The sequence below is a fragment of the Pinus tabuliformis genome, chromosome 7, assembly GCF_031772625.1.
Source record: "Pinus tabuliformis cultivar Carrire ecotype Pingquan chromosome 7, CPIR1, whole genome shotgun sequence".
In the NCBI taxonomy this organism is placed as follows: Eukaryota; Viridiplantae; Streptophyta; class Pinopsida; order Pinales; family Pinaceae; genus Pinus; species Pinus tabuliformis.
Window position 1 is genome coordinate 1,163,101,698 of NC_142293.1, and position 25,633 is coordinate 1,163,127,330.

At 37.5% G+C, this 25,633-nt stretch overlaps 1 long non-coding RNA gene across 2 annotated transcripts in view; it reads right to left on the reverse strand.

The window, feature by feature from the left end:
* LOC149251610 (uncharacterized) overlaps window positions 1-25,633 on the reverse strand; it is a 216,480-nt gene that overhangs the window by 97,495 nt on the left and 93,352 nt on the right. Inside the window, exon 4 of one of the 2 annotated variants that reach the window (XR_016266902.1) lies at window positions 7,173-7,688. The exons of the other annotated variant lie outside the window; for it this stretch is intronic. This is a non-coding gene — a long non-coding RNA (uncharacterized LOC149251610). Of the gene's footprint in view, window positions 1-7,172; window positions 7,689-25,633 lie in introns of those variants that run through there. 2 annotated transcript variants of the gene reach the window in all.

Genomic DNA, 25,633 nt, shown 5'->3' on the forward strand with positions numbered 1-25,633 from the left:
TCTCAAGGTAGTTTGCAACAAGAAAAGGGCATGCTTTTCTAGAAGATTTTAAGCCATTAATGCAAATCGTACAACAGTAAATTTGGGCACGAAATTTCGGCTGAGAGGGCATGAATTTCAAGGACAAATATTGTTGTTTTATGCAAGAAAAAATGGCACAAAAATCAAGACAGAAAGGGCATTGTTTTCTGGTGCATTTAGTGTTGTCCACACACTCCGTACAGTAGAGGCATGGAATTCTAGACAAATGGCACAGTTTTTGAGAGAATATTGGGCACAATTTTTTAGAAAAGTAAAGTTGGTTTTTGCTAGAAATTAATTGTTGATAAGAATATTATCAAGTGAATTACTATCGGTCACTCTAGTGATTCACTCCATTCTTTCGGTCAGGAAAGTCCTACCCAAGGTGGGAATCCCTGAATTAATCCTAAGCATTAGTATAGGGCAGGAAAATAACCTAGGATTGATGTACTCAACTTAACTTACTCACCTAGAGGTGCAAATATTAAAGCTTTGGTAGCAAAAACATCTTCCCAAGAGCAAGCCCAAACCCAAATGGTGACTCAGATGCAATTTGACTTTTCAAGATTTTAAACCATGAATAGAGCTTGTGAAGGAATAGAAAAGACTCTATTGTTAGAAATTGTAGCTTGAGGGTACTTCTGCAGTGGCAATGCCTAGCCTGCAGAAGTGACTGAGCAAGTGTCACTTCCTAGACACTTTATTTATAAATTGGCTTTTTATATTTAAATACTAGAAGTGACTTCAGTGATTTTAGAAAGTGTTTTTTCTAAAAGTGATTTCTAAAATAACTTAAGTCATCTCAATGAAAGATTAAGTCACCACCTTTGATCTTGAGGTGGCAAGATTTAATGATTTTAGTAATTAATGAGTTTATAAAGGAGATGGGGGAAGTGAAGAGGCACATTTTTCAAGAGAGATAGAAAGAGGGTTGAGGAGAAAAAGAGGAGCAGCAAGGAAGGGCACAAATTCCAAGGCAACTAGCAACAAGAGAAGGGCACCATTTCTCAAGGTAGTTTGCAACAAGAAAAGGGCATGCTTTTCTAGGAGATTTTAAGCCATTAATGCAAGTCGTACAACATTAAATTTGGGAACAAAATTTCGGCTAAGAGGGCATGAATTTCAAGGACAAATATTGTTGTTTTATGCAAGAAAAAATGGCACAAAAATCAAGACAGCAAGGGCATTGTTTTCTAGATTGTTTTCTGTTGCATTTAGTGTTGTCCGCGCAGTCCGTACAGTAGAGGCACAGAATTCTAGACAAGTGGCACAGTTTTTGAGAGAATATTGGGCACAGTTTTTGAGAGAATATTGGGCACAATTTTTTAGATAACTAAAGTTGGTTTTTGCTAGAAATTAATTGTTGTAAACTCAGAAATTTCTTTGTGAGCATTTAATAAAATTTCCTCTTCTCTACTAGTTTTTGTTGGATACATTGAGGGGGCGGTGAAACAGTATTTCACTTATTCTTACAATTTAGTATCAAAACCATTAACCAATAACAAGGGAAGCAACAACTTCCAGATTTACCAGCTACAACTGGAAGGGCCACAACCCCAGGTTTACCAACTCCCACTAAAAGGAGGCGAAAACCTCCTAAAGGAAGCTACAACTTCCTTGCCTAGCACCACCCTTCACCCTTTATAATAAAAGATAAATAATAATTCTTGAGCTCTCGTACCAGGGACAATGACCCAATTACAACAATATAAATATTGTCAACTTTTATCAATACATGCTCAGATTATAGTCAACAAAACTCTATCAAACTTGTCCAAGTATCACTGTCTTGACTCTTAATTCATAAATACCATTAAGCCCTTTACAACTTCAGGCCTGCTTCTTTGTCATATTCAATTTACAATATGTTTCAAGAATACATAATTCAATACCAAATGAACAGATCTACTCCATACCTCAGAACAAGCTTCTTGGATAGGGTTAAGTCTGTTTCTACTCAAACAAGCTTAGATCTGTCTTGGACAAGGTCTCTCAACATAGGCTTGAACTGCTTCACTATATAGTCTAGCTCTGCTTCATGGAGGAGTTCGGAACTGCTTTAAAATGTCTTGGATCAGCCTCAACATAAGACTTGGATCTGCTTCAAAAGTGACTCGGTTCTGTCCTCCAAGGTGCCTCAGACAAGGGGCCAAATTGTGCCACAAGAATACCTCCAAGTCCAGCCTCATACAAGGGAACAAAAGCAGTGCAAAACTAGTATGCAACTTTGCTTAAGGACAAATGAAAGATTGCCTCAAGAAGAGGTCGAATTTTGCTTTAGGGAAAGCTATAAACCCAGGCTCTGACAACTTAGAAAATGACCTTTAACTAGCTTGGAGCTAGCCTCAGACTTACCCTAAACAGGCCCAAAACATGCCTCAGGTACAGGTCCGAAATGGACCTCGGGCAGCCCAAATTGGGTTTTAGGTGCAAGGCTGAATAGGCCTCAGCGCAGGGCAGAATTAGGGCCTCAGTCAAACTCAAACAAGGGCCTCTGAACTTAGACTATCTCAGTGCTCGGACTACCTTTAATTCACCTTTAGATCAGTCATTAAAAACAATGATCAATGCCTCAAAAAGACAAAATCACCTCAGCAAATAGCCACAGATGACAAATCAAAACAAAGATAAATGTAACCCTAATCAGTGCTCTTGATGACCCCTTCGCTGCTCCTTTTGAGTATTGGTCTGCTTCAGAATTCGTCCTGCCTCAGATGTCCCGAGTTGATGCCCAAAATGCCCACAGCTAGAGCATATTTATATTGATTGAAGATGCATATTATGGGGCCGACTTGATCCTAGATGTGTCTCAAAGTTTAGGTTGGCCAAACTTCATATAGTCACATTCAAAAATTATTTTTTCTTCAACCATTAGGAGTTAGAAGGCAGGCCATAGCTCGTTGGAAAGGTCTCGGGGAGCACTACAAGATGGTGTAATTCATTCTTGTGTTTGTCTTGATCCAATCCACCAAATTCTTGATTTACTTTCGACGCTGCTTATGGCCCTTTAACATCAATGACAACTTTCTTCCAACAGTTTTCCCTTCGGTGTTTTTCCAGGGACTTTGCCCGAAAATCTCGTGTCAATTTTTGTGGGTTTTTACTGTCATCTTCAGCATTTAAAGTTAGAATTTAGTCTTCACTGTTTCTGCTCATAAAAATAAGATTGCGTGTATTTGGGTTAAAATACATTATTGCTAATGTTTTTATTGGAGTCGGAAATCTGACTGTTTACAAAGTGTTTGACGAAATTCCTACATGAGATAATCACACTGTATGTGAAATTTCAACATGGCATCAGAGCAAGGTTGTTGAAGTACAGTAGACAGGTGTTTACACAAGTTTATTACAGGGATTGCAAAAAGGGATTGTGAAGGAAAAGTGAAATGAAAAGTGACTGTTAGTTAGTTGGGGAAATGGCTTCTGGTATCAGATATGAGGACAGGTTGGAAGGGGCCTCTAACTACTTGCAGTGGAAAGTGAGAATGGCAATTGTTCTCAAGGAGAACAAGCTGTGGAATTTCGTTAGCACTGTTGTGCATGTACCCACATCAAATCCTATTACTCTAGATGTTCATGAGGTGAAGGAAGCGAGGGCACAAAGGATTATCTTGGATGGTGTGAGAGATCACCTCATTCCACATTTGGCTAAGAAACAAACAGCCAAGGAAATGTGGGATGCACTTAAAAACGAGAACATGAAAATGGCCCTTAAGGACAAGCTCCTTAATGCTAGGATGGTCAAAAGAGAGAGTGTGGCCTCCTATCTCACCAGAGTTGCTCAGGTGAAAGATGGGTTGGCAACAGTTGGAAAGGTCATTTCAGACTCATAGTTGGTGCGTATAGCTTTGAAGGGCTTCACCAAGGACTCAGGAGTGGGATGTTTTTGTGAAGTGTGTGGTGGGTAGAGAGCATCTTCCAGATTGGAGCAGGTTGTGGGATGACTTTACTCAAGAAAAAATCCGAGTGTTCTATGAGTAGAGATCAAGTGAAGACAGACAATGGTGACTAACATTATGTGGCCCTTGCAGCAAAGGGTAAAGGCAAGGGAAATGTAAAGGGAAGTGGGGGATCTACTTCCGGGAAGGACATGAGCAAATTCATGTGCTTTGCATGTCACACGTTTGGTCACTATGTAGGCCAATGTCCAAACAAAAAGAAAGGTAAAGAGAATGAGGAACAGGTAGTTGGTTCAGCTGAGGTTGCCAAGTTTGCGGAGAAGTTCGAGGAGTTCTCCTTGGTATCTCATCTTTCAAGGAGCAGTGTCAATAAGTGCGAGAACGTTGCAGTTTAGTTGTGAACAGTGGGGCATCGCACCACATGACAGGAGCTAGAGCTATGTTCTTTAGTATGACAAGTATCGACTCAGACATGCGTGTTTACAGTGGGGCGCACACCACACATGCGGTGAGAGGGACTGAATATGTGAGATTCTAGTTGGAGGAGGATATCTGGAGGGTGACCATGTGCTTTGGGTACCAGAGCTATGGGAAAATCTCCTCTCCGAGGCAGTTCTAGAAGATGACAGATAAATCATTCTATTTTGTAATGGACATGTAGTGATTTATCTAATGGGCGAGAGTGTGGATATAGCACAAGTTATTGGCATCCATGTGGATAGGATGTACAAGTTGGCAGGTCATCATGTGGATGGTGAGTCCAGAGGGATCTCATGTTCAGTGTAGTGCAAGAGGCAGCTAGAGGAGAGGATTCTTCTAACTCGGTCAAGAGATCGTCAAGGTTCGAGATGATGGAGGAGGATGCTAAGAGTGGGAGAGAGGAGACTCCTAGGATCATGGGTTACTGGCACAGGTATTCAAATCAGGGACAAGTAGCAGGATAGGTTGTTGAGTCAGAGGGAGCTGCTATAATAAACAATGTGATGGACTTGAAGTCAGATCCCAGAGGTGATAGAGGTGCCAAAAGTACCTCCCTCACTAAGAGGCAGTATTAGAAATTGTAGTTTGGGGGTACTTCTGTAGTGGCAGTGCCTAGCTTGCAGAAGTGACTGAGCAAGTGTCACTTTCCTAGACACTTTATTTATAGTAAGTGATTCTAGAAAGTGTTTTTTCCTAAAAATGATTTTATAGAGTTTGAGTGACTTAAGTGATTCTAGATAGTGTTTTTTCTAAAAGTGACTTAAGTCATCTCAATGAGAGATTAAGTCACCATTGTTGATCTTGAGATGGCAAGATTCAATGGTTCTAGTAATTAATGAGTTTATAAAAGGAGATGGGGGTAATGAAGAGGCACATTTTTCAAGAGAGAGAGAGGAAAAGAGGTCAGAGGAGAAAAAGAGGAGCAGCTAGTAAGGGCACAAATTCCAAGGAAGCTAGCAGCAAGAGGACACATTTCAAAAAGCAGCTTGCAGTAGGGAAAGGGCACACTTTTCTAGGAGATCTTCAGCCGTTAATGCAGGCCGTACAGCAGTAAATCTGGGCACGAAATTTCTGCTGAGGGCACAAATTTCAAGGATAAATACTGCTGTTTTGTACAAGAAAAAATTGCACAGAAATTGAGACAGCAAGGGTGCTGTTTTCTAGACTATTTTCTGGTGCATTTAGTGCTATCCGCACAGCCATACATTCTGTACAGCAGAGGCACAGAATTCTAGACAGATTGTGGCATGATTTTCAAAAGAATATTGGGCACAATTTTTTAGATAAGTACAGATGATTTTTGTTGGAAATTAATTGTTGTAAACTCTAAAATTTCCTCGTCTCTACTAGTTTTCCCCTTGGGGTTTTTCCAGGGGCTTTGCCCAAAAATCTTATGTGTCAATTTTTGTGGGTTTTTACTGTTATTTTCAGCATTTAAAGTTCAGATTTTAGTCTTTAGCGTTTCTGCTCATAAAAATCAGATTGCAAATATTTGTGTGAAAATACATTCTTGCGGAAGTTTTTAATGGAGTTGGAAATCTGAGTTGACTAAGTGTTTGACGAAATTCCTACATGAGATAATCACATTGTAGGTGAAACTTCAAGATCTATTGCATACAGTAATGACCCAAAGGGTGCTTAAAACCAATTTAAAGATGATTTCAAGATTGTTACGGTAGCAAGGAAATCATATCATCCACATATGCAGCATGAACCATTTGACCATTGGAGTGCTTGCAAATGTATTATGGCAGCTAAAAAAATTAAATCTCCTACACATTTATCATGTTATGTAGATGACCATCCACAATCGCGCCATGGAACCATCATATAATGAATACTGAGCAAGTGAGATTTATTTCATAATTCTGAATCTGCTGTTAAGATTTTGATGCACAATGCACTTATAAACAATGTTGAAATTGAGACATCAAAAGAGCATTGTTCATTTAACCATTCCACATGTGAATTAGGAGATTAACGTGTCGACTGTTCAGAAAGTAACATGAGAATAAGGCGTTGTAGGTGCTAACAGAATAGCATAGATTTATGTTAAAGGTTTATTGCACCAAAATCATGCTCAAAATCCGTTTAGTAACCCAACTGTGTTATGCCAAACTAGAAATATAGACATACCAGTGATGAGTATTGAGTCACGTTTAAGCCTTATACTGTGACTAGTGCAGTGCTGATGTAAAAAGATCTGAGTTATAACATGTCCAGATTATATCATCAGATCATCATTTATCATTAAAGATTGTTTATCCACATAACTTGTGCTTGTGGAACAAACTGGGAATTATTATGCCAAAATTATCTTTGACACAAAGTAAAATATCAGCGCCCACAGGGTGTAGAACAGTTGGTGAACGGGTGCACTGATAACACCTTGTGTGATTGTCACTGGTTTGAAACCCTGTGTGTAGTCCCACCACCTAGCCTTCAAGAAAAGAAAAGTGAATAATCAACACAAGTGTAGATTACATATGTCAATTGGGGTTATGTCGGGTGGTTGGGTGGAATGGCTGCTATCTTCCCCACCCATGTTCAAATCCCCACTAGTGACATGATGAGCTATAACGCCTTGATAAATATTGTTGTAATGGCTTTGTGCCTATGAATATTGTTATATTGGCTTCGAGCCTTATTAACTCTTAAGCAAGTTTACATTTGGGCTGGCCTAGTATCAGCAACTTCACTCTAGCTCTCAGGCTGAGGAGGAGGCTGATTTCTTTCCTCAAATAAAAAAGTGTCAAACAAAGCCTAAACAGATTCAAATGATCCCAAGAATCAAACTTATTGCATGAAAACAAAAGATTGCAGAAAAGATAAGCATCCAAATGAGATAATATTTAGATTCTTAGTTTGTACCATGCATCGTATGCTACTACATGTTTATCAGATTTGAGTGTGTGAGTTAGGTCGTTTAGTAGATTCAAGTGCCAAGAGATGCATAAGTTAAACCATGAAAGAGATCAGAGGCACCCTTATTAGGTTGACTTCCTCAGAAGTAAAATGGTGCCCTAATCAACCTTGAAAACCCAAGTTAAACGTATACTTCAGCAATGTAAAATCTAACTTGAGTGGATCAAGTTACTACAAAATGAAACTTGAAAATTATAACATGCTTGGAAAGTAAAATAGAGAAAAGGAACTGAAATTTGTTTGTAGATGAAGAGGACAGATAGACTTCCAATGGACCAAGGGATCATCCCTTCCTTTTGTGATGTCTCCTTGTTGAAGTGCTGAAGTCTTCTTGCAGCTAGGGTTGTAATAACAGCATCAAATCTGAAAAGGCAATAGGCTAACAAATCTAAAAGGGGTTAAGTCTAATGAAGATATAAACCAAAGTGCAAGGGTTTCTTTAACCAACTATGATGTAATAGAAAAAAACCATAAAGATATTCATTCTAAGTACATATCTAAGTCTGCCCTAAAAAAAAATCAGCAAAGCAAGGAAATAGAATAAAACTCAAACCTCTTTAGAACTTTACCCTCACAATGACCTTCACCACTTCAATTACTACAGCTCTATTGATTTTTCCTTCACCACTTCAATTACTACAGCTCTATTGATTTTTCCTAGACACCATGAAACAAAGCTTACAAGGTATATAAACCCCTGTGAGAATCACCCAATGCAATGAGTGCTAAGTGCACTATTCAAAATCATGACAACTTGGTCAATTGCGACTAATGCTCATGGATATGGGTCATAAATTAATGACTTACTCCACGTATGTAATCCTAGTATAGAAGCCCCTCAATGCTTAAATAAAAGGGTCAAGAGAGCTCTGAGTAAATAGTTCATAAAGCAGAATACTAGCTTCAATCCCACTTCTTCACCCCTATGAGCATCACCCAATACATTGAGTGCTAAGTGGACTATACAAAATCATAAGAAATCAAACCATTGCAACTAATACTCGTGGACATGGGTCATAGATTAATAACTTACCCTACATAAATAATGCCAAAATTAATATCTCATACATTGGACTGTGGAAGTCCCTCAATGCTTAAATAAAGAGTCAAGGGAGCTCTAATTGAATAGTTCACAAGGCACTATACTTGCTAAGGATTTGCAAATGGGTTAGCAAGCTAAGTGGCCTTAATTGTGGGGAAAAATCCATAGTGTTTTTCTTCTTCTTCTTCTTTTTTATAAACCATGGTGAAATGGTAGCAAGTTGAAGTAATTTGGGTAAGGCCCAGGATCAAACATTACGACTGCCACTATAACACCATAATTAAATGCACTTGAACCAAAGAAGTCTTGGGATCAGTGACCTCCCAAGAAATCCTAGTTACCAAGAGCAAGCCCCAAAAGTGATGATTGATACTATGTGATTTATTACGCTACTTTCAATCCCACTTCTTCACTTAATGTAATTAGTGGTAAGTGGACTATTAAAAATCATGAAAAATTGGTTAGTTGAAAATAATACTCATGGATATGGGTCATAGTTTTAAAAAACGACCGTTCCGAAACAGAAACGGCCGAGTTGGTCCGTTCCATTGCCCTCCGAAGTGACTCGGGCTCTGCTGTTTCCCATACTGACTCGGCCGAGTCATAAACAGCGGCCCGTAACCCACTAAAACAGCGATTTAACATTATTTTAATGAAATTTTAAGGGGTTTGCTGATTGGTTTGGACTTCAAGGTGTTTTATGAATTAGCTAAATGTTATTTGGGGTCCATTTCCCCCTCCCAAACCCTATTTAACACACTCAAATGCTCTCATTCTCTCACAGCAATCTCATGCATTTGAATGAGAACTTCTTTGAGAGTTAGTGAGCAGTTCTTGAGCTTGTTTTTGGAGCAGCAGTGAGGACTCTTGGGGGAGCATTGTAGCTGGAGTGAGGAGCTTCTTGGACAGCCATTTGGAGCAGCATTGAGGAGCTGATTCTTGGAGCAAGCTTGAGGAGGCAGTTTGTGCCTGGAGGTATTTTTTTTCACCTCTATAAATCTGTTTTTGCTTGTTAAATTTTAGGTGCATATCTACAAATCCTAGAGAGTGTTTTTGGTCAAAGAAATGAACATTGAATCAATGTTTTTTTTTTCATTTTTAGATTGTTTGCTTTCATTTCCTAGTGAAAAAATGCCACCTAGAGCGAGAGATCCTGCTTGGGCATATGTTGAAATGGTTGATAGTCAAATGCAATGCAAATTTTGCCATAGGAAAATTAAGGAAGGTCCTGGGGGCATTAATAGGCTGAAACAACACTTGGCAAGGATTAGAGACCAAATTACCCCATGTACCTCACCAGAAATTGGGGAGATTAGGAAGCATTTGTTGGCCAGCTTTGAGAAATTTAAAGAAGATAAGGCTAGGCAAAGAGACATACAGGATGAAATTGGGAGGAAGAGGGAGATACAAAAAATGATGGCTACCAACCCCCATTATGATTTTGAGGGTTCTTCCTCTATCCCTCAAGCTGATACATCCAACCCTTTCCGATATGTTCCTCCCTCTTTTGGTTCTATTCAAGATAAGGGAAAGGGTAGAATGAAAAAGGGTGATGTGACTATCAAAAGTTATTTCACTCCCTGCTCTCCATCAGATGCACATGGTCCTGAAGTTAGTAAAAGTCAAATGCAGCCCACTTTAGATGACCATTGGAAGAAAGAATTGAGGGAGACTGCTTGTGAGTACATAGCTAGATGATGGTATGATGTTGATATCCCCTTTAATGCTGCTCGTTCACCATATTATGAGCCTATGTTTGATGCCATACATGCTGCTGGAAAAGGCTTCAAAGGCCCTACTATGCATGAGCTAAGGGGGTATCGTTTGCAGAAAGAAATTCAATCCATTAATGAGTATTTGAAAGAGTTCAAGGACTCATGGGCAAGAACAGGATGTACCATCATGTCAGATGGATGAACTGATCAAAGAAACCGTACCATCATAAACTTTCTTGTCTTCTGCCCATGGGGAACCATGTTTTTAAAATCAATTGATGCATCTGATAACGTAAAAGATGGGCAATCGTTGTTTCAGCTATTGGATCAGGTTGTTGAGGAGGTGGGGGTGGCTAATGTTGTTCAAGTCATCACAGATAATGCCTCTAACTATGTTCTTGCTGGTAAACTGTTAGAGGAAAAATACAAGACCATCTTTTGGACCCCATGTGCTACACATTGCATAGACCTCATGCTTGAGGATATTGGAAAAAAAGAGTGGGTCAAAAACACTATAAATCATGCCAAAAGCATAACAAAATTTATCTACAATCATACATTGATTTTGAGCCTCATGAGGAAACACACTGGGGGCAAGGATATTATTAGGCCTGCCATCACTAGATTTGCTACACATTTTTTGACATTGCAATCTATGCTTTCCCAACATAGAAACTTGCAAAAGATGTTTTCCAGTGATGAATGGAATCAAAGCAATTGGTCTAACAAACCGGAAGGCAAAGAATTGAAAAGGAAAGTCTATGAAGAAACTTTTTGGAGAAAGGCAGCAGAGATTGTGAAGCTTGCTGAGCCACTAGTTAAGGTGTTGCGGTTGGTGGATGGGGAAAGGTTGGCTATGGGCTTCATTTATGAGGCTATGGATCAAGCAAAGGAGCAAATAAAGACAGTATACAAGGATAGAGTGGCAAAGTATGGGCCCATTTGGGCAATCATTGATGAAAGATGGAACAATCAACTCCATCGCCCCATAAATGCAGCTGGGTATTTTTTGAACCCACGATATCATTATAAAGCTAAGGAGTCAGGAGCTTTGAGGGGGGAGGTCAGAGATGGACTGATTGATTGCATTGATCGCATGATCACATTGGAGTCTGATCAACTGGAGATACACCGACAGGCCACAACCTTCAACAATGCATCAAGTACCTTTGGGAAGAACCTAGCAAAGATTGCAAGAGAAGCAGATGAGCCAGGTAAACAAAAATTTCAATTTTCAAATTCTTAATAGTTTTACTTTTTTTTTAAGTTTGTTAAATCGTTTATAATTTGAAAGTTAGATATAATTTGTAATTTTGTTGAGCTAACTCATTACACTCCTATGTTTTTTGCAGCATAATGGTGGGAGGCCTTTGGTGGCCATTGTCCTGAATTGCAAAGGTTTGCAATTCGTATTTTGAGTCAAACTTGCAGTGCATTTGGGTGTGAGCGCAATTGGTCTGTCTTTGAGAGGATTCACACAAAGAAGTGAAACCGTTTGAATCAAAAACGGTTAAATGATCTAGTTTATGTCCAATACAACCTCCGGCTCAGATGAAACCATTTGCTGAACAAAAGACCTGATTCAGATCCCATTGTGTTGGAAGACATTGATCCAACATCAGATTGGGTAGTGGAGAGTTGTCCAGCAGAGTTTGATCCTGATGAGGATCTTGATTTAGATTTACATATCGAGACATCAGTTGAAGTTGAACATGTTGTTCAGTTGAATGCAGATCCCAATCCACTAGCCTCAGTCTCACAGCCAGCAAGGACTCCAGTTGTAGGTGCTTCATCTGCTCAGCCACAACAGAAGCGCTTGCCGCATATCTACTCAATCTTAGCTTGCATCTGCTGTAGTTGCACAGCCTGCTAGTGGTACCACTTCTACAGTTGCAGTTGGAGATGATGATGAGGAGGAGGAGCCATGGGGCCCCCTGTCTGACTCTGATGATGATGATCCAGAGATTGATCGACATGATCTTGGCTCCTCTAGCAATAGCTACTAGCCAGTAGTACTAATACTGGAGTCTGGTCATCGTCACAGTTTACTTTTGTTGTAGAGGCCATTTCTAGCCTCCTTGGTTATGTGTTTTTCATTTTGAGTCTTTGATCATGTATGACAGTTGACTATGTATTGCCATTGGGTACCATTTTGATATAACGGATTGGTTCATGAGCCTACTTTGATCATATGTTGTCTTCCATCTATATTATAATGTTGTGTGTTTGGAAACATGAATGAAAATCTTTAAAATTATGTTTAAAATCTTTAAAATTATGTTTTTTTATAAAAATAATAAATATTTAATGTATTTTTTACAACGACCGGGTCACTGAAATCGAGCCGGCCGAGTCATTACCGTTTCGGAGTCGGAGTCGGAGTCGATCCTCGGCCGAGTCGGAGTCGGAGTCGGAGTTTTACAACTATGATATGGGTAATAGATTAATAACTTACTCTACACAAATAATCCCAAAAATAAATATCTCAAAGAAAATTACATAAATTTTGACTTAGAATATCAATTATTAGTTTCAAAGCCAAGTATAATAAAAAAAGAGTACATTTTTTTTACAAAAAGCAATATGAAATTAAGGACTAGCAGTAAACAATTAATGATTATAGATTCATATCCTCATTCAATATTATGGCTATATATCTAAACAAATTTGACATAATTCTAGGTTCAACCTGATGGAAACGTTAGGTAGTCCCAAGGAAGAAAAAGTTCGACATTTTTCTATAGGAATAGGATAACCTTGTAAGGCTTTACAATATAGTCATGCCTGAAAGCTCCCTCGTCAAAAGACTTTAAAAATATCTCAAAGGTGATCCTTTGGGATAATTAGAAGTCAATACAAAAGATGCAAAAAGAGTTTGACAATGTTTTTTTTTTCTAGTTAAGACTAACCTAAGTACCCACGGGGATTTGAACCGGTGACCTATCGCAAGGAGTGCCTTAACAGCGCACCCATTCACCGTCAATCCAAAGCCCCATGGGCGACAATGTTATCAGTGATAAAGATAAAGAAAATTCTCGCCTTAAGAATCATAGTCAAAACTTGACCAAATAGATTAAGAAGTTAGAAAGGGAAAAGAACTCGCAACAAGAAGCATTGAAGCATACTTACCAACAAGAAATCAATGATCACTAAAGGAAAAACGACTGGCCTCATTGAAACAAAGAAGTCAATAGATGTAGAAATCCAAACTTTGGAGAAAGAAACCAATACAGATCCAATCAACACCAAAAACCAAAAGGATGCTTATATTGAAATCTTATCAACCAATATATCATCAGAAGTATCAAAGGGAAAATGTTTCAAAAATAAGACACAAGATGCAGGGATGCCTTATCACCATTCCAATTATAAAAGTCAACCGATATGAAAAAACCAAGTGACAATCTTAATATGTTGGAAAAAAGCGCGAGCGTGGAATCTTACGATTCCACAAAACAGAAGAGTCGTCATCACATAATTCTGCAAAGAAAAATTAATTAGGATGGTTTAACCCTCTTACAATAAGATGGTTTTGTTCAACACTTCCTAACTAATGTTGTCTTGTCTTGTCAACCATCACAATTCCTCGAATATAGAATCATAAGAAGGCATTAAAAGCCTAAACAAATACAAACTTTTTCCCATAAATAATTTGAGGACAAAGCATCTTTGAAGGGATACGCAATATAATAAACATAAACTCTTCACTGTAAAATTTCACCTTGTGACCCATCATGTAGGTCATTATAAATCAACTAAGTCACATGACACAACGACATGAGAGATGGATGACACGGCGAGCATAGACCCATCTTAACTCTAAATCTACCAAACGCCAAGAAGAATCAAATCTCTCAAGAAGCAAACCTCTTTTTGAGTGCAAAATTTGAAAAAAGGTTTGCACCTCAAGAGATTTGATTCCTCTGGGTGCTTGGTAGATCCATATTTAAGATGCATCTGTTGATTCTTCGTAATATTGTTTATATTTATATAAATTTCACATCTTTATATATAGAAATATTCTTAATTTAAATTTTATTAAAACCTTGATATTACATATAGTTATATATATATATAGATATATATAGATATGGAATTGGCATTTTTCTTCAACATGTTTCATATTTTTTTAATTTATTTTTTATTGTGATATACATAGTTTATTGTAAATATTAAGTTTGTATATGGTTATTAACTAAATTTAAATATGAAATTCCGGAATATCGTGGTTCTGAATATGAATCATTATTTTAATTTATAAGGTAAAATGGATCTTAATTTATAGAGAGTATTTGTATTTTATATATATTTCACATCTCTATATATAGAAATATTCTTATTTCTAATTATATGTTTGTTAATCAAGTTTTTATATGTTTATTAATCATATGTTCTGTATATTATGATTTTTCATTGTTTGCAATTTTTATTAATAAAAACAAAGTTACAATATAACAAGTTGAATTAAATTGATTTTTATTACTTTTTACTTTTTATTACTTTTATTAATTCAGCTGACATTATGTTTTGTTATTATTATTATTTGATATAATGCTTCAATTTACGCACCACCACATCTCCCTCGTACTGGGATATAGAACACCTCTCAACGCAAAAATATGAATATCCAACATGAGACATTTCGACCTCGTAAAGAGAACACAAGGGACACTATAACTAACTAACTATATATATCATGAGGGACCATGAGAGCTCTTTCGCTATAGCATGTGTGTCATTGATATGTGGGATACAAACATAGGCCCCTAGTGGGATATATCATGTTTCTTAGTAAATCATTTATCTCTCATATTAAATATTCAATACATTATTTTAATCTATATGGATTCTTTTACGTTACCCAATTTATTTGTTATATTCAATTTATGAACCACGTTGTTCATATCAATATTCCTATCAGATGACACCCTTGAGCCCATCAAGTTTTGTAGGAGAAGAAATACCATAAGAGGCTAGAGAACTCAAATTGTGTATAGCCTATGGTAGTTGGGAAAGAGCACTATTATGGATGCTTTGGACACTGGAATACAAAGAAATGAACAAGACTGTTATGACTAGGGTTTGGTTGTTTTAGAATTATGACTAGGATTGACATTTTTTGGAAAAGAAACAAGCCAACCCTAAAATGGGAGAGGAATCAAATTAAAAAGGTTGCCAAGAAAGGAATGGAATGGGTACGAGAGCTAAAAACACATACAAGGTATGTAAACCAAGGATAGACCAATATGATGCCACTTGGATACTTTACTCACAATTGTTGATATACATACAAACATTTCGTTAACATCCTGTTGACCACTACGTGTCAACGACCCATAGCACTACACCCCCTTTTTTTGCAAAAGGGATAGCACTTGATCAATGTGTTCGTGTCGTCCAGCTTGACTTCCAAGATGTTATAATATAAACCCATTTTGCATGTATAATGTAAATAATCTCAGCAGATCCGTATCATATGTAACGACCTAGTGGCGATCTCCATTCTAGGAGGTTTTTTGTCTCACCAATACATTCTCGGATGATCGGCAGAGTTTTCCTCCAGTCTTATCCCAAAGCTGGAATGGATTTTGTCGCTAGGATCTTAGGCGAGTCCTAGTGTTCGAGATCGAATCTATGTAAAAGTAATTTGAGAATAATCCTAACTATTTGGTTAAGTTATTTTATTACAAATTGTTTGGTCTGCTAGATTATATTTGTGTGGCAAAAATGGGTAGTCTGTGAGGGTCTATTACAAATGGGTTTTCCCCCTTATGATGTAAAAAATATGAAAATCATTATGTAAAGTGTCTTGAAGGTTGGAAAAATAATTTATCCCCTCATAGGTTAATTAATTAAATTTTTTGGCCCAAAATTAATTAAAATCCAAAGCCAAAAATTTAATTAATTCTAGGTCATACGTAAATTTAAATTCTCCAAAGGCAAATTTCGTCGGCCCTAAAAAAGTAAATTTTAAAAGGTCTCAGGACTAAGGTAAATTAATTATTTTGTTAATCCCTGGGGTTAAGTCAAAGTCAATTTTTTTGAGAAATTAACTCAAAAAAATTATTTTTGAGTTAATTAAAATGCGTTTAATTAAAAATTTCGAATTTCCCCAAATATTTAAATATTTTGACGGATGAGATTAAAAGAAATTTTAATCTTCATCAACGATCGAGATTGCTTTGACGAGGATCACTCGAACTAGCCGTTGGAGGATTTACCTTTAAAAAAGAAGTCATTTGTAAGTCGAATCATCCAATCTCTGAGTCATGTGCTGAGCAAAAAGCTCTTGTTTATTTTTTTCCTGAATAATAAAAAAAGACTTTGGCGATAAATTCTGCTGGTGTTACTCTTCATGGAAATACTATAAGATGTGTTGTTTTCATGCATATTTTTTTCTAAAGCCATTGATGATAGCTTCTAAAGAGTGATTTGAGTACAGGTATCTTGCTCAATCGCTAGGGTTTGAATAATAATCTAAATTTTGAATGTAATAGCAAGTATCTCTATTTGTTTGAATTTTATTATTATTTTATCGCTCTATTTTGATGGTTGGATTGAGTTTTGCAGGGAAATCTTGATTTTAGATCCCGGGGCGTTAGGGGAAGTTTTCAGTTGAACCAACCAACTCTCGCTCCGTGTTTTCTGAAGAGCCCAGCAAAATTAGCTCCGAGCTTATCATAAAATTTTATTGGTGATACACGAAGGGTTTCGAGTTAGCCCCTCCTTTAAAATTTAAAAAACTTAATTTTTAGTGTGGAAAATTAATAGATCTGGCTGTTGAGAGCCTTAGATTATCAGATTTGGGAGCGGAGTTGGGCTCATACTCCTCAGATCTGATAGATCTACCATTTTTGTTCATAGATCTGTAATTTTTTTGGTTTTCTGACTTAGGTTTCTGGTGTCTTATTTATTTTTGTATATATGGGTTATGGGTTGTTTTTTGTTTTTTGTTTTCATTTTTGCAGGTAAAGGGTGCAGATCTGAAAGAGAGTTTTTTATTTGAAGCCAAATCTAGGCCCTGGAGGGTAAAATCTGGTCTGAAAATCATTTGTAGGGGTATTATTCCAAATTATTTTCGGTGTAAGGATTCCAAAGTTTACATCTGGGATTTTTCTACAAGAGTTTCAAATCCATTTGTCTCCTATCTGTTGTCGTGTCGAGCCTCTCTCTTCTGTTGTTGTGTTTTCTCCTTTCTGGGAAAATAAAATAAAATAAAATTATTCTTTCTACCTGTGTTTTTGGGTTTATTCCTTTCTCTGTCTGCGTTTTTATTTGCTCCCTGCAAATTGATCCGCGTCCCTTTAACATCCTTTGTTGGCCCTTCCTCCTTTCATTACTCTTTCAGTCGTTCTCCCTTATCCCTCATTTCCTCGAGCTCCCTACCCGCAAATTTTTTCTTTCACCTCCATCAGCTCTCTTCTCCTCTGCATCCTTGCTCCTGCATTCTCGAAACCCTTGCCCGTTGCACGCTCCTTCTCCTCCCACAGATTTCCTTTTCCGCTATGTGATCCTTTGCTGCTTGAATCCCCACATCTCCATACACCGTCAACCTGCAAGAAAAGACCTTCTCGGCGTTCCCTTTGACCTACGTCGCGGCTCCATTCTCCTGCAAACCCTGGCTAGCATCCTTCATCGAGCTCATTCCTCCTCTGTGTCAAGAATTCCAACTCCATCCCCTTGCAACGTCTCTCTCGTCAGCTCCCTTGCCGTCTCTTTTTTTTCCTCCTCCGCCGCCATACCTGCAAACTCAAAAAAATCGATTTGCTTTGTTTTGTTTTGTCTTCTCTTCATTTAGGTTAGGTTTAGTTTTAGTTCGATTTCTTCTTTTTTTATGAGTTTCCTTTTTTTAATTTGTTTTGATTTAAAAGTCTAAAACATAAAAATAAAAATCAATTTTTGACTTTGATTTTTTTTTTTAGTTTCAAATTTCATTTTAATTGGTTTTTCTTTTTTTTCTATTTTGACTTTTTTCGCCAAAAAAAAAAAAACCCCTAAAAGAAAATATAATAAAGATTTCATTTTTATTTTATGTGACTAGAAATTAAATCCAAAGATAATTTTTCACATTATAAGATTTAAAAGTTATAATATCCTTTTGATTTGTTTTGGTCACATTAAAAAAAAAAAATCTTAATCGATCATTGGCCACATCAACTTGTTTCATAAAACTTAGCACATCAAAGAATTTTTCCTAAGGAATAATTAAATTGTTAATCCATAGTTCCTTCTTGGTGTCTTTTTGTGTTAAGGGTAAAATCTAGGGGGAAATTTTGTGGTATTACACATTTTAACTTCTCCATAGTGAAACACACTTAAATTTTTAATTGTATCCAATGTTCTAAAACTCCGACTCCGACACCGACTCGATTGAGAGTCGACTCCGACTTCGTATCAACTCGCTGACTCGGTCATTGTAAAAAATACATTAAATATTTATTTATTTTTATAAGAAAAACATAATTTTTAAGATTTTCATTCATGTTTCCAAACACATATCATTAGAATATAGGTAAAAGACAACATATGATCAAAGTAGGCTCATGAATATATCCATTATATCAAAATGGCACCCAGTGCACTGTCCAATACATACATGACCATGATATAGAGATCAAAACAAAAACACATAACCAAGGAGGCTAGAAATGGCCTCTACAACAAAAGTAAACTATGACCAGTCGTTCAGTACAGCTGGCTACTGTTGGAGGAGCCGAGATCACGTGGATCAATCTCTGGATCATCATCAGAGTCAAACAAGGGGCCCCATGGCTCCTCCTCATCATCATCTCCAACTGCAACTGTAGAAGTGGTACCACTAGCAGGCTGTGTAGCCGCTGCAAGCTGAGATAGACGAGATATGCGTTTCTGTCGTGGCTCCACAAAAGAAGCGCCTACAACTGGAGGACTTGGGGCTGGCCCTGAGGCTGGTACAAGTGGATCAGGGTCTGCATTCAACTGAACATTATGTTTAAGTGTTGCCTCCACCTGTAAATCCAAATCAAGATCCTCATCAGAATCAAACTCTGCTGGATGACTCTCCACTACCCAATCTGATGTTGGATCAATGTCGTCCAACACAATGGGATCTGAATCAGTTCTTTTGTTCAGCAATTGGTTGCATCTGAGCCGAAGGTTGTATTGGACATAGACTAGATCATTTAACCGTTTTTGATCCAAATGGTTTCTCTTCTTTGTGTGAATCCTCTCAAAGATAGACCAATTGCGCTCACACCTAGTAGCACTGCAAGTTTGACTCAAAATACGAATTACAAACCTCTGCAATTCACGACAATGGCTACCAAAAGCCTCCCACCATTGTGTTGCAAAAAACATAGGAGTGTAATGAGTTAGCTCAACAAAATTACAAATTATATCCAACTTTCAAATTATAAACGATTTAACGAAATATGTATTAAGAATTTGAAAATTGAAATCTTTGTTTACCTAGCTCAACTAGTTCCCTTGCAATCTTTGCTAGGTTCTTCCCAAAGGTACCTGAGGCACTGCTGAAGGTTGTGGCCTGTCGGTGTATCTTCAGTTGATCACACTCCAATGGGATCATGCAATCAATGCAATCAATCAATCAATCCATCTCTAACCCCCCCTTCAAAGCTCCTGTTGCTTTAGCTTTATAATGATACCGTGGGTTCAAAAAATACCCAGCTGCATGTATAGGGCGATGGAGTTTATTGTTCCATCTTTCATCAATGATTGCCCAAATGGGCCCATACTTAGCCACTTTATCCTTGTATGCCCTCTTTATTTGCTCCTTTGCTTGATCCATAGCATCATAAATGAAGCCCATAGCCAATCTTTCCCCATCCACCAACCGCAACACCTTAACCAGTGGCTCAGCAAGCTTCACAATCTATGTTGCCTTTCTCCAAAATATTTCTTCATTAACTTTCTTTTCCAATTCTTTGCCTTCCAGTTTGTGAGACCACTTGCTTTGATTCCATTCTTCACTGGAAAAAATCTTTTGCAAGTTTCTATGTCGTGAAAGCATAGATTGCAATGTCAAAAAATGAGTACCAAATCTAGTGATGGCAGGCCTAATAATATCCCTGCGCCCTGTGTGTTTCCTCATCAGGCTCAAAATCCATGAATGCTTGTAGATAAATTTTGTTATGCTTTTGGCATGATCTACAGTGTTTTTGACCCAATCTAATTTGCCAATATCCTCAAGCATGAGGTCTATGCAATGTGCAGCACATGGGGTCCAAAAGATAGTTCTGTTCTTTTCCTCTAACAGTTTACCAGCAAGAACATAGTTAGAGGCATTATTTGTGATGACTTGAACAACATTAACCACCCCCACCTCCTCAACAACCTCATCCAATAGCTGAAACAACAATCGTCCATCTTTTACCTTACCAAATGCATCAACTGATTTTAGAAACATGGTTCCCTGTGGGCAGAAGATAAGAAAGTTTATGATGGTACGGTTTCTTTGATCAGTCCATCCATCTGACATGATGGTACATCCTGTTCTTGCCCATGGGTCCTTGAAATCTTTCAAATACTCATTAATGGAGGCAATTTCTTTCTGCAAACGATATCACCTTAGCTCACGCATAGTAGGGCCTTTGAAGCCTTTTCCAACAGCGTGTATGGCATCAAACATAGGCTCATAATATGGTGAACGGGAAGCATTGAAGGGGATATCAACATCATACCACCATCTAGCTATGTAAGCACACGCAGTCTCCCTCAATTCTCTCTTCCAATGGTCATCTAAAGTGGGCTGCAAATGACTTTTATTAGGTTGAGGACCATGTGCATCTGATGGAGAGGAGGGAGTGAAATAACTTTTGATATTCATATCACCCTTTTTCATTTTACCTTTTCCCTTTTCTTGAATAGACTCAAAAGAGGGAGGAACATATCGGAAGGGGTTGGATGCATCAGTAGAAGGGATAGAGGAAGAACCCTCAAAATCAAAATGGGGGTTGGTAGCCAGCATTTTTTGTATATTCCTCTTCCTCCCAATTTCAACCTCTAACTCTTTTTGCCTAGCCTTATCTTCTTTAAACTTCTCAAAGCTGGCTAACAAATCCTTCCTAATCTCCCCAATTTTTGGTGAGGTACATGGAGTAATTTGGCCTCTAATCCCCGCCAAGTGTTGTTTCAGCCTATTAATGCCCCCAGGACTTTCCTTAATTTTCCTATGGCAAAATTTGCAATGCATTTGACTATCAACCATTTCAACATATGCCCAAGCAGCATCTTTCACTCTAGGTGCCATTTTTTGACTTGGAAATGAAAGCAAACAATCTGAAAATGAAAACAAAACAAAAAACATTGATTCAATGTTCATTTCTTTCACACAAAAACACTCTTTAGGATTTCTAGATTTGCACATAAAATTAATAAGCAAAAACAGATTTTTACAAGAGAAAAAAAATACCTTCAGGCACAAACTGCCTCCTCAAGCTTGCTCCAAGAAACCAACTCCTCAATGCTGCTCCAAATGGCTGCCCAAGAAGCTCCTCACTCCAACTACAATGCTTGCCCAAGACTCCTCACTGCTGCTCCAAAAACAAACTCAACAACTCCTCACAAACTCTCACTGAAATTCTCACTCAAATGCATGAGATGGTTGTGAGAGAATGAGAGGGGTTAAGTGGGTTAAATAGGGTTTAGGAGAGGGGAATGGACCCCAAAGACCAAGTAGGCAAAATTAAAACCGATTTGGAGTCCCCAAAATTCTTTTTTTTTAAATCGTTGTTTCGGGTTTCATATGGGCAGATGTCACTAACTCGACTGAGTTAGAGCGGGCTCGGTCGAACCGAATCCTTGACCGAGTCATATATTTTAGGCCTGGCTCAGACCAACTCGGCCGCGTCGGTTCCGAGCCAGCCGTTTTTTAAAACAGAGATTGTATCTAAAGATTGACTATGGGAAAGCAACAAATTTTCCTAGGTTTGGGCCACTAAGCACAAATCATTTTAATTCTAGGATTGTGAATTGTTTAGCATTTAAATTTCATGGTTTTTCAAAGTATTTAGATCTCTAGAAATTTAATTGCTAGAATATTTTGCATCTATTGAAATTGATCATCATATTAATTGCTTGAATTATTTGATGTTCATTGCATGTTAGACATTTTGCCAATATTTCAAGTAATTATCAAAGTACTCTGTCATGGAATTGTAATAAATTGCATATCTTTGTTTCCTAAGCTAAGTATTTTTTGAGCATCTGTTGACATTGATGTTAAATTGTAAAGAAGTTTTTGTTCTCTTTGAGCTATAATTGTATCAAAAAGATTTGAAATAAGCTTGTGGTTTAATTGTGATATCTTCAGGGGTTTATTTGTAAGTCTTCATCCAGTAAAGTGAACATTTCATTTTGGTGATTAAGGGCTTTTGCGACACAAGTGTTTTTAATCCTCGAGTCTAACTTCATCTTATTATCTCGTGCATTTGCATATAAGCTAGCTTTGCATAAATAAAATTTACTTCCAAGCATAAGCTTGGTCGATAGAAAGATAGGTATCCATCCATCTTTGTTTAAGAAGCCTGCTTTTAGTAGTACTTAAAATAGTGACCTTGCAGTGGTCAAAGCCACAACTCTCTGCAGCGCCGAAGGCACCGGGTATATTAGATTTTCAAGAGAGGTAGTGTGCTTCACCTTATCTTCTCTCTACAAATTATTACGAAATCAAGCTCAACATAGAAAGGATCGAAAGATTCAAACTCAGATAGGCATTTAACTAAAATTAACCAAGATTCTTGCATCTCACATTAGTTTTAGGCTCTGCGTTTCATATAAGATAGTCATTCATCTAAGCAGCGGTTGCTAATCGATTACTTGGTCTTAATTTCCCTAGCAAAATCGTTGACTCCATAAAGCACTGGTATCAGTTGTTTAAATGTAATCAAATCCTATATGTCTTACTAAATCTTAATCAAGTACTTGGTTGCTTCACTACGTCTCCCAAACTAGTTGGTTCCCAACTAGTTCTCCTTCATTCCATTTTCCATAGGACCTACCCCCCTTAGCCTACTATAGGGAGACAGCTTAAACAGAAAGATTGGGGATCAAGGTGACAACCGCCGATCTGAGTTGTTGTCGTGGTGCCTAGACATTCTGTGCAACAACACATCCAATATCAATATATGACAAGTAATGAGTTAAATGATAAAGATATTATGTAACTTCCAACGCCATTTCAAGCAGGTAACCACCAATGTGTTCACATATATCAACATAACCCCTTAATACATATGATGTGATAGTGGAAGAAGAAAGAAGAAGAATATAGTGGATGTGGGACGAATAATGTGGCCTTAATGCTAAATATAGAAGAAGATAGAGATAAAGGCATATAAAGAGAAGAAGATAGTAAAGTTAAAAGGAGTGAATAGGTACATAACAAGTACTCTAATCACTAGTGGAGATCCTCAAGATCCAAAGAGCATTTTGTTGATTGTAGCAGCAAACAAGCATTTATGCATAAGCTAATTGTCAAGCATGCAGGAGTAGTCCAAGACCTTCCTAGAAACTTGCTCATGTTGAGTGAGTATCTATTATCATCTTTTTCCTAAATCTGACTTAGGAAAAGCACATTAATTAATTAAATTGATTAATGTTAGCTATTGGGCTAAATTTTTCTAAGTGAATTATTCACTTTAGTAATCTAGATCTAACCTCAACCGTCGTGTGATGTTCCTTTTGTTGTTGTTCTTCATAGCATGGTTAGGATGGACTTTCGAGGTTGGAGACAAACATGTCACAGATGCAGGTTTACTTCATCAGCAGGCCCAAGGGATTTTGGAGATGTTTCATGGGGTTTTGAGGAGCTTATATGGGATCTGATGGCATTCGCTTGGCGTATTCCATCATTTGCATAGCTTGTCTTTTGTTCCATTTCATTCCGACAACTTTCGAAAACCAAGGTTATTATTGGGCATTACTCAATTAATTACGTTTAAGGTGGCATTCCGAAACGAATAATTGACAGAACACCTTAGTGTAATAGCTTGTTGGAACCGGAATGAGATCTACACGATGGAATAGTTAGAAGTGATTTTCAATGACCTGAGAAGGCATGGTGGCTAATTTACCATTTTCCCACATTAAAAGGAATATTTTAATTGATTAAAATAATAATAATATAGGAGGTTCTAGAGGGGTCCATCAAATCTATAAAAAGAGGAGGAGGAGGCCATTACAAGACATCTTGGACTTGACATTTCTTCTTGTATGAGAGGTTGAGAACCCAGTTCTCTACTTCATTTGTAGCCCCAGAACGGAAACCCTTGAGTGATTCAGTGAGATTAGGCGAGTACTCATCTCCCCTTGGTGAATTCATCCAGAATTCACAGGAGAGCTCAGCAGTGACATCTCAATTCAGTTTTGGAGGGCCATCACAGGATTGGAGCAAATCCTTGAGGTCAGTTTTCCATCTTAGCTATTTTATTGTATCAACATGTAAACCCCAGTTTCTATTATAATAAAAGTTGAGTTTATTTTTGCTTAAAATGTTATTGAATTGCATGCACTCTATTTGTTCTATTTTACATGGCAACCTTTTGTTAATTGAATGGTGATTTTATGCAGAAAAAAATGGTTGAGTTTGATTTCTGCAAAATTAGTCAAATATCCTGTTTGGGATATTACAGTGGTATCAAAGTTGGCTCTTCCTACTAGCCTAAGGGTTTCATTGCAGATCAATTTCAGAGGAAGAAAGGAAGTTTTTCTAAAAACTAACCCAGATTGAAAGGTTAAATTTTCTGAGCACAAATTTTGTCCCTTGAATATTAAAAACTCCATAAATTGTTGAGCAAATTATATTTTACAACAATTACTCCTAAAAAAAAGATTTGAAAAAAGGGCCATTATATTTTGAGAGATTAAATCATATAAAGGGGGCCAAAGTTTATTATTTTGAAAGGGTCGTCTTAAAATTTGATAGGGGTCGTAAAGGTTATAAGAGTCGAATTGACAAAGTGGTGGAGTTATTAAATAAACTTATGAAGAGGAGTGGACCTATATCTTATAAAGTAGAGAGAAATCAAATTTTCAAAAAAAATTACATCTTGTGGGGCCGTGAAATATTTATCAAAGTTTTAAGAAGGGTCGTGAAAGCATAGGTAAGCCTCTCGGAATTTTTCATGTGCTCCAATAATGGTTTTGCAAATTAATTGAGAAGGACTAGTTATTGTAACCAGAGGTCCAGAAGGAATCCCACAAGCTCTGAAAATTGAAGCTCCAAACCAAAACTTGCAAGGACACAATTATTCGCGGCAACTGCAAGCAATTTCAGAGTTGTCAATGACCAAATCTAATTGCAAAATGGTGATAGCCGCCAGTGACAAAATCGAATTGCAAACTGATGGAAGTCGCCAGTGACCAAGTTGAGTCTGAGATCGTGTTGCCAGATGAGATATCCCAGTGCCGAGTTGCATTGCAAGGGAGGGTTCGATGTCTGAAGATTTCCCTTTTAATCAAACCAAAATTCATATTATAACTGTCTAGTTCACCACTACCCAAGAATGATCTACACATGGAGGTGTTGTAACTTCTAAAGACCAAATTGAAGA